Below are 16,945 nucleotides of genomic sequence, written 5' to 3' on the forward strand. Positions count from 1 at the left end.
CCGGGGCCGCACCAGGCCGGGGCCGGCCCGCCGTCCTCCCCTCCGCCAAAGACAGGCATGCCAGCCCTTGGAGGGAAAAAAGAGAAACGGACCACGAAGACATCTTTTTTAGAAGTTCCAAGGAAGGAGGGGAGAAAACACACATAGAAATACCCAAACTGTTTTATATGCGTATATAGCAAACAAAATCGCAAGAGAGAAAAGGGGGCTATCATGAGATCTCGTTTATACTGTGGTGGTGTTTCGTTTTTGTTTTGATTTTTGTTTTTAAAGAAGGGCGAAGATGCCTAAGGAACCAAAACTGCACTCGTGACATTTTTTCCCACCCTGAGAAGTCCTACTTGGAATAGTGGACAGCACCTGCCTCATCCTCGCCTCTATAAAAAGAGAAAAAAAAACCCTCTCGCTGCCACTCCCTCCCTCAAAAGGGCTGCCTAAAGTTATCCAACTAAACTTTCCTTCCTGGGAGCGACCTCAAAGAAAGTTAGAAGCACCGGGTTTAATCAGGGGACCCTGTTTTTCTTGGCCCTGGTAAAGTCATTTGGGGACAATTTGACTATGAAATGGAAAGGAGAGGAAATCTCCGGGAAAAAAAAAAAGGGAAAAGAAATATTCACGGTCTGAAATTCATAGACTGAAAAGCAAAGCCAACAGAAAAGAATAAGTCTCCTCAGAGTAACCCTGGAAATAAAAGGCATCACGCAAGATCAGAGGGATGGGCGAGGGAGAAGGAAGGGGACGGCGCCTAAGAGTGAGAGAGAGAGAGAGAGAGAGAAAGAGAGAGAGAGAAAGAGAGAGAGAGAAAGAGAGAGAGGCCTGGCAGAGTGGAGGCGCGGGCTTGCGGAATGGATGGGCACAGAGAGGCCGGGCCACCAGCCCAGGCCTTCAGGGCTGTCACTCGGAGTGGACTATGCCTAAAGATTCCGCCGCTAATATTTTTTTTATTAATATTTTTTATTTTTTATTTCTGGACTGACTCAGATAAAGGGATTTAGAAAGACTAAGCACCAGCCGCTGCACTTCTCTGGACTTCTCTCCTCAATCCGTTGCCAACTTTGATTGAATGGGTGCTGTGGCCGTGATTATATAATACTGCCATTTCCAAGCAGTGTTTTTGGTAGGTTTTAATAAACAGACTTTTCAAAAGACGGCAATATAGAATTGTTAGATCCGTTGTTGATCTAAAAATATTTGCTTTATATTTTCATTAAATGACTTCTTTTAATATTTTATTCAGAATACTTATGAACTGCTGCAAAACGGTAATTTATTTTTCCCCAGATCTTGTATTACGTGTTTTTTTCAGACGAGCACAAATCAAAATGAAATGAAAATATGGACAGTTGTTAGGTAATAAGGGTATCTTTTGATGTGATCATTTGATTGTAATTTAATTTGAGTAGTGATTCCGTAAGAGCTGATCGAGAAAATAAATTTGTTAGAATGAAATAGTCTGTGTCTGATGCATAAACACTGTGTGGGAAGAAAAGATTTCTTTAGAAAATATTTTTTTACTAATGAAAATCCTTAAGTGATACTGGTGAGGTAATAGAACCTGCCCACCTAAGATCTATGTGGAAATCTAGAGTAAATGACAGACATTACAGAAGCCCCTAGTCATTTTACACAGTAGTCAGTCCTTGTTAATCTGTTCATTTCACATTATTTTCTTCTCCCTTAATTTTAATGGGGTTTTTTGGGGTGTGTTTTTAGGGGAGACTGTCTAAATGATAGCCATTTTCTTGGAGATAGTTGTGTCCTTTATCATCTCTATCAGGAAACTGGGCTATATCACCAGAAAAAAAAAATGTGTCAACTTATTCATTGATAGTTAAAACAGAAGTCCCCAAAGTTTAGCCTTTTTCCTCTTGTCCTTCCCCCAACCATATCACTTTTTCCTTTTTTCTAAAGACTAAAGTTGTGAAGAAGAGCTAACAAGACTATACAATATTTTTATATCAAATATTGCCCATTAATAACTATGTAATTAAGCTTAAATTATTAAGTTGCTTTTTGGTTTTATTGTTCTGTTGTAATAAGAGATTGTAGTTTGAAAATCCTAATTCTGGTCCACACTGCATTACTCTCAGTGTGATTACAAGCTCAGATTTAAAATTCTCTATTTCTGTGTCATTCTATATCTTCTTTACTGATCCTGGTGGTTTTAACTTTTTTGATCACTCTTTAGATGTACCCTGCAGAGTGGTCACATTTATCAAGTTAATGTATCAATATTTACAATGTGGGAAAATGAAAGTGTAATGTTTCAAGTTGCAAGTACTAAAGACTCAGCTTAGTTGAATCCTTCATACTGCATTTTAAAATGTATTTAGGGGGTGATAAAGCAATGACTTTATAGATTAATGTGCCCCCTAATATCATTTAGCTGTCACTCACTTTTTGCTTTCTCTCATCTTCACTCCCTCTCCCTCGGATATAGATGCAGGGGTTAAAAAAACCCGGAAAACTGTGAGAGCTACAAGAACAGTTATTTCTTCCAGAGAGACCCTGTGTCACTTTCATAAATCAAGCCCAGCCAGATGGCCGTGTATTGGGTTGCATTATTTTAAACACCAAATCGTACTAAAAATCACAATCATTTTGATTTGTGAAATCTGAAAAAGGCCATATCTACTTAGGAGAAAGAAGGGGAAAATGAAAATACGAACCACAGTTTACTTTTCTTTGCCTTCTTGTTTCCCATTTCTCTTGCTGTTATAATCTTTCTACTCAGTAAATTTACAACCTGGAGTTGGGGGGTGGGCACAAACTTCTTCATTTTTTGAGGTTCTGTAGGGGCAAGCAAAGAAGGCTTTATTGGAAAGCTGAGGACTGGGTGTGGTTGTATTTACATGGTGGGTATTCTGGCACAAGATATGAAATCCTGTTTTCCCTACAGGACTGATAGTGGTTGATTAGACAGAATGGGTCTGTTTAAAATTTTAGGAGGTATTTGCTTACTCAATTTGGCTAATAACAAAAGAACTAACATTAGATTTCACACTGTTTTTATTAAAAAGCAACCTTGCTGATCATTTTGGAAGAAGCCCTTATTTAGGGGTGGCAGAGTAACTTTTAATTGGGAAGCTGGAAAAGTAAGTTCATTTCAAGTTCTTATTTTGCAGTTTAAAAAAAATGAACTCTGAATGTATTCACAAAATAAAATTCATGGTTGAAAAACAAAGGAGGGCAGATATAACTGAGAGGTTTTGTGCTAAGGCTTATATTGTTACACATGTAAATAATGAAAATATTGTTATATATCACCAGATCTTTTTAATGAATTTGGTCATTGTGTTCCTTTGCAGCGCAAGTGTCTTGTGCTTAGTAAAGTGCCCGTTTGTTTCCTCTATTTCAATCCACTCCCTCCTCCTCCCCTTCCAACCCAAAGGAGAGTGACAAAGTTCTGTTCCATCAATCTGGCTAATCCCAAACTAGGCCCATTTATAGTTTGCAGTCTCCTGTGGCTCTGGATCAGTTGTCCAAGCTTCAGCCATCTCATTCACCCAACTGTCTTCCCCTGCAAGTCTGGGTGATAAATCATTCAAGGTGTATTTAAAATAGTCACTTTGCTGTTGTTGCTCTGCCCTTTTTTTTTTTTTAAAGTATTTAGCCAAGGACTACTTCTTTGTTCCAAAATAGAACTGTTCATTATTGATCTTAGAGATTCCCTCTGCTTCCCTATAGCCTCCAGTGTTTGCTCATTACCATGCTCATAATCTGTTTTGTATGGATGGTTTTCAACATTCAGAGAATAATTGATTCTAATATTAAATGCAGTATATACTATTGATAGTTTTATCGATAAGTGTAATATTTTAAATAATTTTAACAATTAAATTTGTTTTTTAAATTATATATATTTGTAAAGTATTTATCCTGTTGAAAGCAACAATATATTGTTGTATTTATTCGTTTATTTTTGTAATAAATGATCAACCTCTTCAAGCTAAATCAAAAATGACACTTTTATATATTTATACAAAATGCATTTTAAGAGATGGGCATATTTGCACCAATTTGTATGTAAATAGAATAAGATCCATCAATAACTTGTAGCTTTCAGAACTAAATTGAAAGAAGAAACATTCTCTCCACATGGAGTTTAGTTTGCCCAAGTTCCAGGGTAATTAATCAAACTCTAAAATGGATGCAACAAGTATTGGCACTGGATGCAGACTTGAAATTAATTATTTAGGAGGTGGACCTGGGTTTCTTCGAGGCAGAGGGATAGAAATTAAAGAATTCTCTTCTTGCATGAAGTGCATGTGGCTGACAGAACTGATGCGAACAGATGTTGTGTATGAGAAACAAAACCTATACCTGCTTGTGGTCAGACCTCTATGATGGAGAAGGGTGTTGAAAGCGAGTTAAGAGTTTGAGGTTATCAGTGACATGGAAGCATGATGAGGTAGAAAAGAGTTTTTTTTTGTTAAAAAAAATCCATCTTAAAGTGACTGTGAGTGGAGAACCTCTTTTTCCTAGTTCTGTTACTGGCAGCATAAGCTCTGAGTACAGGTGCTGCTACTGCTCCCTTGTTGGTTAAAGTAATATGTTTAAGAAGTGTGGGGGCCACTCTCCAACCCTCCAAATTCTACAGGTCACTTGGTCATCTCAGAACCTCTGGGAGACTGTTCCGAGGGCTTGAAGGTCACCCACGTGACCTTCTGGCTGCTGGCTGCCTAAGCTGCACCGTGGGCTTGATCTTGATTTCAATGAGGAAATCAGAGGGCTCTGGGTTTGCCTCCTGAACTTTCCAGTGGAGGAAAGGAAATAGTGCGGACGCTGAAAAAGACGGTTGGGGGTGGGGACAGCGGAGATAGCAAGAGGGGTAGATGTGTAATCAGATTCTTTGATTTTGTTAGCCTGGCTCATGGCCTATTAATTAGATTACTCTCTCTTTCATTCTTGATTTCACATCCGTGTTTGTTCCTGTATCCTAAAATGTGGGCGCGAGGGTGGCGAGCAGGAGCCTATGATGTCACTGCCGGCCACTGGCGGCCGCCTGGCCTTCTGGCGAGCTGTGGACTGTGTTCTTTATGAGTCGGGTCTTCTCAAGGAAGAGTCGACTCTGGAAGTGACCTCAGAGGGGTCTGGGAGGAGGGCAACTGGCGTTCTTGCTGCAGCATGAAGTGCTCGGGGTGTGTGGACGCGCTGCCGTCGTGTTTGGTGTTTGCGTGTGTGGAAGCGCAGCCAGCCTGTGGGTGTGAGGGAGGGAGGGAGGGGGCTACGGAAATTCACTGCCGCGACTCTCAAGCCCTAGGGAGAGAGACAGCTTTGCTGAGGTGCAGGGCCAGCCTCAAGTGGAAAAGGGAGATCAGAGGAACTGAGGAGGGTGGAGCTGGCCAAGGGGTTCAGCGATACCACCCCATCTCTCTCCAGGCCGCAGGGCAGGGCTGGGCACCTAGGTGGGGTCGTGGCAGCCGCGGAGGGGTAGCGGGATCCCGGCTCTACCCAGCCTGGCCTGGCGGCTGAACCTCAACAGCTGCTGCCAGTCCCACAAGTTGTTTTCCTCGTGGCGACCATTCAGCAAAACGCACAATCCTTTCTCAAAGATTTAAATTTCGCGGATGAATTACCATACACCGGTTGCTTAGCAACTAAATTCAAGCAGGGCTAAGAATATGCAAGCTTTTTGTATTCTCATTAATAAAAATGCCACTCTGACACAGCAACCCGACTTTGGATCACTGCAACTTCTGTAAAAGCCGTAGGAGAATACAAACCGATCCTGCCATTTAATTACAGATCAAAATGGCTTGAAATGCAATGTTTTGTTCATCTATCTTCCTAAAAGCGATAGAAAAATAACGGCTTTTCAAAAGCAGTAGTAAATTTTTTTTTTTTTAATGGAGTTGTCTATAGGGGCTACTGATAATTGTCAACTGAAACTTTGAAACACAAGTTGAAAATCCCTTTTCATCAGCATTTCTACTGTTCCCCCTTATTCCCCAATCCTCTGGTCCTGGCTTTCTGTCCCTGGTCGATTAATAACAACCATCATTATTGTTCTGGAAATACTCAGGCCTTAGGAGCTCTATAGACTAAAGGGCAGTTGACAGTGTAATGGATGGGGCAGGTGACTCAGAGCATGTAAGAAACTGGAGAAAGAGAAACTTCTAAAAGTTTACTTGAAGTTTGGGAGAGTTACTGATTTCTGGTGAGCTTTGTTTCCAGAAGTATTAGCAATACCTTTTTGGAACACTCAGAGGAAGACATGAAGATAGAAATGACTGCCCATCTCTGCTCCAATTTTGCAGATTATTGTGTCATGGGAGTTAGCAATCTGAGGGGGAAATCAGGAGTCACGGCCTGCTCTTGTGACTTTAGCCTTCAAAGGGGCTGAGTTCAGGGCCTGCTGGCCTGGGTTGTCTGAGCGTCTGAGTGTTGCTGCCCCAAGCCCTGGAGCGTTAGAGGAAAAGTAAAGACAAAGTTGGATCTCCCGGTGTTCAAAAGATAAGACTGAGCCCAGAGCCCAGAGCCTGGGATTTCCTGGAGAGGAGCATTTCCACCCTCTTCCAGAAGGGTCAGAACATGGAAGGGGACCTGTTGGCTTAGAGTAAAAGTCGCACTTTTGCTACATTCCTAATGTGTGTGTGTGTGGAAGGGGAAACAGGGCTCAGAGTCAACCGACCTCAATTGCCGGCAGGTCACCTTGTTTAGCATTGCCGGGAGGTCTGGGAGGCTGGGACTGTCTGGCCTGGGTAAGACAGGAGCAGGGGAGGCTTTGTGAAATTTGGATAGCCAGACTCTGCGGGCGGTCTTACCATGGAGTAGAGTTTTGAGGGGACTTTGGTTCCCGGGCCCAGGCCTCAGCTACCGGTGCTCAGAAACTCCGGCGCCCCAGGAACGCTGGGGTGGGCTCAGCGCTTCTGTTGGGTTTAGTCCCAGCTCGGGGATTGCGGGCCTCTAGCCGGGGACTCGGTAATAAGCTAGCTGTAGGCAAGCACAGGCAGCCGGGGAGTGCAGGGTCTCCAGTCAGGTTTTTGCCCGGAAGGCCAACAGGATCGTGAGGGCTTAGCTTTTGAAACCGTATAAAGGAGGCGGCCGTCGGCTTGAGAAACATTCAGCAGCAAAAGAAACCCCCAGACTGATTCCAGTGACATTCCCAGAGAGGGAACCTCTCCCGCTGGCACTTTGGCAAATATGGGCAATTTTAGAGGTCAGTCTTCTGAGGTCAGTCTTCCCAGGTCAGTATGGGCTAGTAAAGATAATGAGTAATGAACCCCCCCCCCCATTGACTCAGTTTTTTCTGTTGAGTACAAAAAGAAAAAAAAAACTGTGAATATCAAACCATAAGTTAACATATTTACTGCATTAAGTGCTCAGAGGCATTGGGTTTTTTTTCCCAGTAAAATGCACATAATAAACAGGAAGCCATTTATTTACAAATACAATTGCCCTAGACAAGCCACATTCCATGTTCGTAATTCATTAATGGAATTCATTCCTTTTCCTCCTTTTGGAAGGAGAAATTTTAGCTTTCAAAAATGTCTGGTGTTGGGGGAGGGAAAGGAGAGTGGTGAGTTTACCTGTTCCTGGAAAAGGAGCAAGGTGCTGGGCCAATTCCTATCTGTAAAAAAATGTAAACAGTACAAAACCATCCTTTAAAAGGATATCAAATGTCCCCCTCCCCCTTTTTTACTCTTCTGCAAATAAGTTTGATAGTGGTTTCTTCACCAGAGTTGTCCAGTTGGAAATGTGCTGGTTGGGGTGTGTGTGCATACATATATACAAAACTGAAATTGAAATAACTCAGGCTAGTTGAGAATATACTAAAATTTTATCAGTAAAATGCAGTTGCTATAGTTTTACAAACATCTGTAAAACCGTACCTGTGCCCTCCACTCTGTCCTGAACACAATTAAACCCAGGATGATGCTAGCTCCTGACTTCCCAGTCACCTGTCAAAACTAATAACATTTATGCGGTGATCCCGCATCTGGTCTTCTAAAATCAGGAAGACTTTTCTGACTGAACCCCATTCCTAGTAAGTTGGGAGAAGGGCTTTGTTCAGGAGGGAGCTGTCCAGAGGAAAGCTGAATCAAGGGTGACTGAATCTCCCAGTGACCTGGTGAATGGTGAAGATAATTCTGATGCAGGATACACCGAGGTACTTCTGGGACTTTCCGCGGTTTATATAAAGAATGGTAACTGCTGCCCATATTTTATTGTAGTTGCAAAATAAACAGGACAGACTCTGAGAGAAAGGCAAAACATCTTTTTAATAGAAAAAGAGAAAAACAAAAGGCCAAGCGATGTTCTGATCAAGTGCTTTCTGGGAGCAAACACTTGGTTCTGTCTTCCAGAGCTGCCTCTCATCAAAAGGCAAACCCATTTAGTCGGCTGAAACACTGCACACTGAAACAGAATAGAATAGATATTCATTTCAAAAAGCTCAGCTTGCGCCAGCCCTGGAATAAAAGGTGCCAAAGTCTGCCACCCTGTCCACCCGGGTTCAGACAGGGCAACTTGGAGAGGGGGCAATGTCGGTTTGTTCCATTTTACCCTTGTAAGTGTTCTGTAAGACTCCGAGAAAGTCTACTTTCCACTTACATTTCCAAGGTTGAAAACTCCAGCAGAGTTTTAAAAATTAAATAGGTCTAATCAGAAAGTATAGCATCACTCAGAAACCCAGAAGCCAACAAAATGAAAATAAATGTATACAACCTGTTGTTTACAATAGGAAAAAATCCTTCAGTGAACAAAATAACATCTACAAACTATTTTTCATTAACAGTTTTGGGAGAAAATCTTTCAAAGTTGCTCAAACAAACTTACTGGTTATAATTTGTACTCCCTGAAGATTTCTTCCAAACAGGGTTTTAAAAGACCGTTTCAACTGAGCTGTGTCTTTAACTCTTCCAAGAACTATTTAATAGTTGTCCAGGATGTTTCTAAAAAGAGAGGGATTGCTAAACAAGGAATCCAATGAAGTCTCGGGGAGTGGAATTGTCCAAGGCACTGAGCAGCTGGCCCCTGAATGGCTTTCTGCCTTTCCGAAAGGAGGGGCTGTTGGAGGTGAGTGCCACTTACATATGTACCTGATCTCCTTGGACTTCCCTGTTTATCAAAAAGCAAGCCTTGCAGGTGAGCAGTTGGGAGTTAGAGGAGAGACCAGGAGACAGATCAGTTTCCTAGACCCTTTGTTGCCGAGTCTTGAACTTCCCTTAAGAAGAGGGATAAAAGCACACACACACACTTACACACTCACATACAAGTCCACATTGAAGCCTTCACCTCCATTTGCATCACCCTGATTCCTCCCCACCACCACCCCACAGGGTCAGAAAATCTTGTGCAAGCTGATTTGGAGTGAAATGGTAACATGAGGAATCCCTGTGTAAGCGTGTTATATAATATACAGAACCTTCTCCAGGGAGAAGTGCACAGTTGATTTTTCTGCAAATGACTATGTGCAGGTAGCAAGGCTTAAAAAATGAGAGTGTAAACAAGTAGAAAACTATAAGGAAATTGAGAACTGTGTAGCTATAGATGGTGATGCATGCAAGCTTGTATGCATGTAAACAGCCATGGCAACTCCTATGTTTCAGAGCTCCCTTTAAACACCTGCCTAGAGTTAACTTTTTTGACTGAAGAGGAGTTATAGCAATTGGTGACTTGGGGGAAGGCAGTCATTCTCAAGAACATGGGGCTGGCTGCTCTGTACCCTGTAAGAATCAAGTTAGTTCAGAGCTGTGTTATCAGAGCAGTAAGCTGCTCTTACTGTCAGAATCCTCAAATCCTGACAGTAGGAGGGCAGGTTACCCCCTACCCAAGCGCCCTCTGCCTTCCCCCTTCAGTCATCCCTGTCCTTGGCAGGAGTACTATTCATTCACCCACATCTGGATTGCACCACTGCAGCAGCTGGAGGTCACATTCAGAAAGCCTGTTCTTCCAGGAAAGCCTTACTCCAAAGCAAAGCCAGTGCAAACATTGTTATATGTCCCAAATGTGCAGGGGAGGTCTTAGCCAAAAGATGGAGCATTTTGCAGGAGGAGATCTGGAGTGGGGTAGTTGAACTGGACGGTTCCCAGGCATCAGGACCCCTCTGCCTGGTGGGGAGGGAAGGAGGATGAAATGGGGGGTGGGGGTTAATAGAGCCTGGGAGCAGCTGAAGGCAAGCGAACTGACAAAGGAGTAACAAAGGATTCATGTAAGAGTCGTGCCAAAGAGCTTTAAAGGATCACACACCTTACAGGCATGTCCCTATCTCCTGGGACATAGAGCCCATGGGTTGTGTCCACTGGGCTCTGCAGACTGCCCAGGCTGTCAATGATGTGGGCTGGCTGCCTGACTTCGTAGCCTGGGCACCAGCTCCTGCAGGCGCTCTCATATGGGTGAGTGGCTGAGCCCAGGTCGATAGTCTGGTCAGTGGCTGTTGCTGTGGGCAGCCCTGTGAAGTGGTGGTTTGTTTGGGCAACACATCTTGCCCTTGGTCAACCCCAGAAAAATCATGGCTGCAACCTGGTCAGCAGCAGAGGCCCAGAAACAAGCCTCCCTGCAGGGCAGAAGAGTTCAAGAGAAGACAGTACTCCAGAGGGCTTGGATTTCTGAGTTGCTCTGGCCTTTGTAAGGAAAGCAAGCCGGCACAATCAAAAGGACACCCCAGGGAGCACTGCCCAGCGCTCACAGAGGCTTCATGGTCATTTCCCACCACCTAAGTCTGTGTACTTGGATCCTTGGTGGCTCTGGGAGGTCATTTGTTTCTTCCATCATCTATCCTATGTCCCCAGCCAGAACAGAAGCTGGTGGTGACCCAGCACCCAGAGCAGCGTGTGCTTCCAACCAAGAGGAGAGGTCAGTGGGAATTACACCTCAGTCTCAGGACACTGGCAGAGCTGGGACCAACCATGGGAGAGTGGCTAGCTGAACGGGTGGGTGTTGGGGAACACAATAAAGAGCCAAACTTAGCCCTAAGATACCCAGAGCCTTCTTGACATTCCCAGAGATTCTCACAAGCCTCCAGGAACTGATGGAAGAGGGATTTCTCGGGGAACTCCTGCCCAGAAGTGGGGTTCAGTGCACAAGGAACATGAGGTTCAGGTGGAGTTCAAGACTAGAAATGAGTTGGAGGGACCCATCAAGCAAAGGTGATAAAGTGATGAAGATTAAGACTTCAGGAGACAGGTAAGCCTGGTGTAATATCTAGCCAGTGATTCTCTTTCTACTGGAAAGTGTCTCCTTTCTTCAATTCAACCTAAGGGAAGTCCCTTGTAATGATTGTAGATACCTTCATGGGGTGGGGTGGGGTTTCTCTGGTGTCTGAGTCATGGCCTTTGTAAGGAAAGCAAGCCCCATGCCTTTGGAAGGTCTGCAGAATGCACTATTAAGGGCACTCACCGAGGCTAGAAGGGTTTTCCCAGCACCTTTAAGCCAGACTGCCAGAGGCTTCCCCACTCCTCCTCCACCCTCCCCCCCCCCCCCCACCCCCTTCTTACCCCCCACCTCCCTGGGCTGGGGCTAGGCCCTCACAAATGGCCCCGGCAGTGGGGGCCAGCTCAGACATTCCAGTCAGTCAGTGGGCCTGGCCCAGAGGGCTTCAGGCATGAGTGACACAAACTCCTGGCTACATACAAGTGCAAATGAGATGCATTTTGGCTGATCAGTCCACTGTATTTTATGCAATTTAATGTGTCTATATCTTGTCAACTCCTCTAGTGTGGCAGAATAGAAGAAAATATCAAAAAGAATTTGTGTGGTTTCCAACTACAATACTGATCAGAAAAATGGGGTGAGGGTGGAGACAGGGAGACTTGCTGACATGAGCAACAATATATAAGCCTTCCTAAAAATGCAATCTTAAGCCACAAAGAAGAAAGGGAAAAGAGGTATATGGGTGGGTTTTGGTTGCTGACAACAGAACTTAATGAAAGTAGAAAGAAAAGTTTAAAGCTACATTATTTCTTTTTAAGAAATAAAACTCCACTTGCACATACTTGATACTTGGTGCACAGGACAGATTACATCCTTCTCCCAGGTTATCTGAATAGGGCATAGGGGTCACTTTGATGTGTGTGTAGGGGTCTTAGGTTCACCAGGAGAGGAAAGGTTTCCTGACATCCTGAAAGCCCTACCGGGATGACAGATTATTTGGTTGCCTCTTTATAAGTCAATTTCCAAACAAATTGCAAGGTGAAGAAACTTGCCTCTCTCCTTAGATCCTTCCACCAGATTCTCCCGACCTATGTTGTATGGGCCTCGGGGACTGGGAAGAGAAGGTGGGAGTTCTACTGCACCAAACATATCCTGCCCCCGGCCATGTGGGGTGCACAGAAGCACTTTCGGAGAACTTGAGCGTTCCTTTCAGTGCACAGCCCCTGGAATTCCCGGTGGGACAGCCGCAGAGGACCACGGGCCAGCTCTGGTCTCCACCCCTGCCTGTCCTGGCAGCTATTTGTGGTGTTAGGCTGGTCTGAAGATGACCCACGGAAGAGGGATAAAGGATTTTCCTAGCCCTGTTCCCAGTGCAGCCCCTCTCCCCCTGCAGGCTTAGTGGCAGGCAGGATTCAAACTTCTGGGAGTTACAGAGCATCATACCAGCTTCTTGCCTCATCTTTCATGGGATTCTCAGGGTCAGAACGAATTTGTTCACTAGGTGCCTCTGGGTTCTCAGGGGCAACAAGCAATTTGTTGTTGACATGTGAAGCTATCCTGCTAAGATCTGCCTCTGGAGCCGGCTGCTCTCTGCCTTCTAGAGAAGCTGCAGTAGCTCTTTCAGAACCTTAAGTAAGTTGCTAAAGAAATTTGTGAGCTGCGTGCAAAAGAAATGTGTGCCCAGCCAGTCACTGAAGGGAGAATACCCCAGGCCCATTTCACTCATATGAGGTTGTTAGACCCTAGTGTTATCCCATACCACCTTGTTACCTGAGGAGGACTCCCTCTCTGCTCTGTTCCTTGGCTGAAGTGTGAGATGCCCTCTCTGCAAGTAATTAACTCTAACAAGAGAACTGGGAGGAGTCATGTGCTTCAACTCAAGACCAGGGGACACCCAACACTCTAAAACTATCCAAACTTTTACACTGTTTAGCAGAAAAGTTTGCTAGTTGCAAGCAGCTCAGGTTTCTGCCATGCAGCCTGGGCATTTCCACATCAGCCATGGCAAATACATCAGAACCAGATGTGTGCTGTTGCTGCGGGATTCCAACCAGAACTGAGATATGGGGAGATGTCCCCAGCAAGGCAGACCTGAAATGCATGGCCCGAGATTCTCACAGTATCCTGACAGACTGGCAAGAAGGGCTGAACTCTAGTGCAGGGAGAACTGACCTGCACAGAGATGAAATGCCGGTCCTTCGGCTGCCCCGTGGCTTAGTCTGCCTGCTTAGCAGTACTGACCTGAGCTCTGCAAGCTGCCCCTTCCTCTTCTTGCTGTGGTCTCCCAGCATCAATTTATTCTCTCCTGCTCCTATGCCAGACCAAAGCATGGGTTTCTCATTTGGGGTAGAAAATGGTGTCAATATAGAGGCAAGGAGGGGCTGCAAACCATCTTTAGTAATAAATAAACCCAGTCACAGTATCCTTTACACTAACAGGCTATTTTTCACTAATGTTTTCTTTTCAAACAGTCACTTGGCTTTTGATAAGCCAAAACCATTTCAACCCATGGGCAAAAAGAAATCTTAGAACATAGACCAAGTTCCGACTTCTCCTTTGCTCCCTGACTTCACTGTCCCTCACTTCTTCACCTCCCATTCACCTCCCATATCCATTACCCTATTGGAAGATTTCAAACACTTGTTCCTTAAAATCTTGCAGAGTTTTCAGTATTTCCAAAGTAGTTGGAGAGAGAATGCACTCTCCCCACCCCAACTCTGCATCCAAACCAAATATGTTGTAACCACCATCATCAATTATACTTTACATAACTTGACACTGCCAGAAATATAGACTCAGTTATTGACAGAAGTAGCAATAAACTATGCTGAAAGAAAGAAATTCAACGTTGACGGTGGGGTACCTACTGCAGAACTCTTTGAAAACATCATGTCTATTTCTTGCTTCCTTTACGGGGGAGTAGTGCTATAAAAGTCTTAGGTAACAGCATTTTGAAACAGCTTGATTACCTTGATCGGGTTTGGAGTCTTTAACTCCAATCATTACTAATAAAGTCATTAATAGTCATAATTAGTATTTAATTGCTTGATCAGATTAGTGCTTTATTTCTGACTCGATTTAGTTGCACGGGAAAGTACAGGTGGTCCAGAATCAGTAGAGGGAAGCCATTTGCAGACAACTTTTTCAAGCAGAAAGAAAAGTACTTTTGTTATATTTGCAGACATGTGTCTCACACATTTCCCCCACCCCCTGCTTTTTGTAAACTATCTAAGAATAAACATTGCAGATCTGGATTTTTAATTTCTCCAGATGGGATCATTATATATATGTATGTGTGTGTATATATATATATATATATACATATATATGGTAGAATTGAGGGTACACGGCTGCTGTTCTCACTGAAAGCCAAAAGGAAACTCAATGAGAAAGCAAAAAGAACTAACCCGCGAGTGGGATGGAGTATCTGAGCAAGTGCGTTTTATTCCTTCGCAGGAAGAGGGTCAGCGACTGCGAAGGCAAGTCTCCCCGGGGTCTCCGAAAAGAGACGCCACCGGGACAGACGGGTCAGACCCTCCCAACTGCCGGCGGCCAGGACCGGGAGCCTCCCGACCTCTTTTCCGGGATTACCACTCACACCCCCACACCCCTCCCACACACCCTTCTTTGCTGGAGGTCCCCTCAACCTTGCTCCTTGTTTTCTGAACCCAGCCCGAGAAACTTCTCTGCCGCCTTGCCCTGAGCCCCCAGGCTTCGCCCTAGCCCTGCTTTCCCCAGGCACCTCCGGCCCGCACCCCCTCACTCAGGACTTACCCGGGGGGTTCTTCCACTCCAAACTCAGACGGGAAATCGGCCTCAGTCGGAGTAACTTTTGAAACTGCACTTTATCAATACCATCTAGACAAGAGCGCCCACTTAGGGCTCAGGTCTCAGAGCTCCCGAGCCCGCTTCTTGCAGAAAACCGGCTCTAGTGGGAGAGCGTTACCGGTGAGAAACTCTCACTACCCGCGATTTCAGCTTTCTTAAGAAAATGAACGCCACGGCCCACCCATCCCGAGCCGGCTTCCCGGTCCCCAGCGTCCTTTCTCCCCAGTCCTTGCCTGGAGCTCATCCCCGCTCTCCCGGTTCGGGGTTCTCCACTAGGCAGGGCTGGTGGACGCGAACGTTCTGCGCCCGGCCGCCGCGCGCAGGGCCGGGGCTGGTGGGCTTCCCTCCGCCCGGCCGGCCGACGCTCTGCATTAAATATTCATAGAGATCGCTACTTTCTTAAAGGAGAACCTACCGCGCGGGACAGTCCACAGCCACCCGGGCGCACAAAGGCGCTTCTCCCTCCTGCGTGCTCTCGAGATTGGGGAGACGCGTCCCCTCTCCGCGGCACAGCGTCTCAGACTGACAAACCAGGGAGAAGACTAGGGGGACGGGATCTTTGTGTCATTTTCCTCGGAGGGTGCGGAAGGAGAGATGAATTTCAGGTTGGAGAGCTCCCTGATCCCCTAAACAGAATTTTAAAATTTGCAATTCTTATCCTTGGGGATCCCCAGGAACTCTCCCCCACCCCCACCCCAGCCCCACACACCTTTTTTGTCCTTTTTAAGAAGGCTGTTTGACTTCACCAAGACTCCCCCGGCCTCGGGGACACTAAGAAACTTTGCCCTGTGTTCTTGGAAAGGGGCACACGAGTTTATTAAACCTTACCCTGAACGATTTCATTTGAACGGTTAAAAGAACAAAACCCGCACCTGCCCCTTCTTTCAAAAAGAGAGCCCCTGTTTGTGGAGAGCTGAGCGTGGTAAATCAAGGCAGAGAAAGGGAGTGTAACGTGCGCGTCATTTGCACTAGTTCCTGCGCCCAGTTCTCGACTCCGCACCCCGGGACCGCTTTCCTCCGGATCCCCAGCCCCGGCGAGGGCTGGAGGCTAGAGCCGGCGTCCCGAGGCCACGGTCCGGCGCCCAGCACGCCTCTGGGTAGCGCAACCAGGGCCCCCAGAGCGAGCTGAAGTGGGAAAAGGGAGAACAAGGGAGAAAGTTCTGGACTAGTGGGGGGAAGGCCCTCCCGGGAGCTCGCCCCGCCCGAGGCCGGGCTGACCCGTGACGGGGCCACGCGCGGTGCCAGGGTGACGCCCGCGCCAGTGCCGGCCTCGCGCGCGTCCTGATAATCACACGCACTTACACTCACACCCTGCGGTTCTTTTTGTTCCCGGCCAGCCTCACTTGCACAAGTGGTTAGAAAGTCTTGAGCGCCATCTAACGGGAGCAGCAAAAAGCTGTCGCTGGGTGGAGGGCCTCGCTTGGGACGGAAGAGGGGCATCTCCTTACTTTTATGGTCTTGAGAGCCCAGGGCCGCCCAGCGACTGAGACCCACAAGCTTGGGAACTCCCGAGCAACGCGAAGCCCACCTTCGCAGGAGTTGGGGCCAGAGCTCTCCAGCTCGCCGGGACCAGCACTGTGCCCCACCCCTGCCTCCCTTCTGCTTTCCCCCAGGCCACAGAAGAGGAAGGAGTGCTTTGCACCTGCCTTAATGGGGCCCTCGTGTTGTCGTTCAGGTGCTCTCTCTCTTTCCTATTGGAGTGTGATGGAAAATTCCAAGATGCCCTAGGGCAGGTGCACCTGTTTTCAGAAAGGAACAGGTGAAGCTAATGAACCCATCTACAGCCAAAGAAGCTTCCAGGGGGATGGGGAAAGGTGTTGAAAGAGGCTAATGGTAAAGAAGCAGAAAAGAACTGCCCATCTGATGGAGGTTTGGTCTTGCGGTGGCCTCAAGAGACACCCAGTGTCTCCTGGTGGGGAAAGGGTTGGGTTGTAAGGAGATTGTCTTGGAAACTAAAAGCTGCTATTTGGAGTATGGCAAGTGGTGAAGTTCCAGAGAGGCCTCTGGAGAGAGCAAAGGA

This window comes from Condylura cristata, unplaced genomic scaffold, assembly GCF_000260355.1.
Source record: "Condylura cristata isolate star-nosed mole 26May11 unplaced genomic scaffold, ConCri1.0 scaffold00020, whole genome shotgun sequence".
Lineage (NCBI taxonomy): Eukaryota > Metazoa > Chordata > Mammalia > Eulipotyphla > Talpidae > Condylura > Condylura cristata.